This window comes from Microtus pennsylvanicus, chromosome 21 (assembly GCF_037038515.1).
Source record: "Microtus pennsylvanicus isolate mMicPen1 chromosome 21, mMicPen1.hap1, whole genome shotgun sequence".
Classification (NCBI taxonomy): Eukaryota; Metazoa; Chordata; class Mammalia; order Rodentia; family Cricetidae; genus Microtus; species Microtus pennsylvanicus.
Genome location: NC_134599.1, coordinates 23,106,540 through 23,109,180, shown reverse-complemented (window position 1 = coordinate 23,109,180; position 2,641 = coordinate 23,106,540).

Here is a 2,641-nt window from a genome sequence, read left to right as displayed (position 1 = left end):
ACGGAAGAATTCACACACGGAGGACTTGGCTTTTTATTTTGTGGCTGTGATCCTGAATTAAAGTCCATTGCTTTTATGCCTTGGGATTTTATCTGTGTTACCAGCTCTGGAGATTTTATACTTGTAACGTGATGTTTCACAGAGTTCACATCTTGAAGTTTCATACCCAAGATCTGCTCAGAATATTTAAAATCTTGTAAAGGGGACACTGAGTCCAGCTCTACTGATTTTGTGCCTAAAAACATCTTCCTTGGGGTGAAATCAGGTTTCTTACCTTGTAACTTTGAACTAGGTTTGCTTTCTACCAGTTTCACACCATGAACCCTCTTCTCTGTAAGGACTTCAGATGCCATACCTTGTAATTGTGGTCCAGGAGTAAAGCCCATAGATATGACATCTTGGACCTTTATACCCATGATTGTCCTTGAAGATTTCAGATCTTGTAACTGTGGGCCTGATTCACAGTCTTCCATTTCCATATCTTGGGACTTTGTCCTCAGACCTGGATTGGATTTTATGCCTTGCCACTGTGACCCATGTTTACAGTCTAGCTGGACACTTCGATTGGCAAATGGCTTACCTTGACTTGACGTGATACATTTCATATTTTGGGACTCTCTTTCAGGTGTCAAGTCAGAACATTCTGCACTTTGCCACTGGGGCCCAGAGTTGATCTCAGATTTTATATTCCAAGGCTTTGTCTGAAGTGCTACCTCAGAAGATGTCACAGATTGAGGTTGTGTTCCTGGGGGTGACCCTAAGGTCACTTCTTGTGGCTGCATTCCAGGGTTCAATCTAGGAGAGCCTGTGACTTCTAAGTGAAACCTGGGTTCAAATGTGAATTTTATATTGTTAATCTTTGACCTTAAGTTTGGGTCACATCCTTTCATACTTCTAAACTGGCGCTCCGATTTAACATCAAGAGTTTTGAACCCATGAGACTGTTGTTCCGGGGTTGACCCTGTAGGTTGTTTACTTTGTAACTTCAGCCCTGTAGTCAACTCATTAGAAGTCTTCACATTCCTTAGTTGTGCCAAAGGGTTTAACTCTTTAGCCGTGACATCTTCAGCTTGTAACCTAAGATTCAGCATAGATTTCTTAGCTTGATAGCCAGACGCTGGGATCCACTGAACAGATTTTGTATTTTCAAGCTGTAATCCATGGTGTAATGCCACACTTTTTACACACTCAGCCCGTGGCTCTGATCCGTCGTGTAATGCCACACTTTTTACACACTCAGCCCGTGGCTGTGATCCGTCGTGTAACACCACACTTTTTACACACTCAGCCCGTGGCTCTGATCCGTCGTGTGATGCCACACTTTTTACACACTCAGCCCGTGGCTCTGATCCGTCGTGTAATGCCACACTTTTTACACACTCAGCCCGTGGCTCTGATCCGTCGTGTAATGCCACACTTTTTACACACTCAGCCCGTGGCTTTGATCCGTCGTGTAATGCCACACTTTTTACACACTCAGCCCGTGGCTCTGATCCGTCGTGTAATGCCACACTTTTTACACACTCAGCCTGTGGCTCTGAGTTTTCCCCTTCTTGTAACTCTGGTTTTGGGGATGCCTCAGGGGTTTTTATGTGCTGTAGCCCAAGGTTAAAATCTGCAGATTTATTCCCTTGAAATTTTGGCCTTACAGTCTTTTCAGGTCGTTTCACACCTCCCAACTGTATGGATGGTTTCTGTTCTGTAGATTTGACACCTTGAGATTGTGACCCACGATTTAACCCTAAACACTTCATGCTGTGGAACTCAGGTCCTGGTATCCACTGAACGGATCTTACACTTCCAACCGGTGGATCTTTGTTTTGATCCACAGTTTTGATTCCTTGAGGTTGTGGCTCTGATGTTAAGTTCAAAGTTTTTGTTTTCTGAAGCCCTAGTGCTAACGGAGAGGTTTTTACTTGCTTTGACTGGGGCTCAAGATGCAACCCTACAGATTTTTCTTCAATTATTTTAGACCTGACAGTCAATTCAGAGGGCCTCACACCCCTCCATTCTGTAGACGGCTTCAATTCTGTAGGTTTGGCACTTTGAGATTGCAACCTCAAGTCTGACCTTAGCCATTTCTCACTTTGAAACTCAGATATTGGTATCCATCGGACAGATTTTGTACTTCCAGTGTGTGGCTCTGTGAGCACCATGGTTTTCACATCTTGAAATGGTGGCTCTAACATTGGCTCTGAGACTTTCACCTGCTGCTCCTGTGGCCCTGGAGTCACCTGGCATGGTTTCATACTTGGCACCTGGGGTTCATCTTGGGCCTCTTCAGGTTTTACACTGTGAACAACTGGTTTAGGAGTCGATTCAAATGATGGTGTATCTTTAAATTGTACTTTAAATTTGATCTCTTTGGGTTTTTTATCTGCAGGTTTGGCTTCTTGACCTGACTTCATGGACAACACATTTTCTGACTCAAAATGTTTGCTCAGCTGGTCTAAAACCCCACCTTTCCACTCGGGTGATCCTACAGTTATCTGGTCATCCTGTCCAGGCTTGAGAGTTAAATCCGTAGGCGCCATCCCTCGACACGGTTGTGTTGAGACTAAATTCACAAGTTTTACTCCTGGGATTCCTTGTGTTTTGGCTATATTCACAGGTTTTAGACTTTGTGGCTTCAAACATGAGA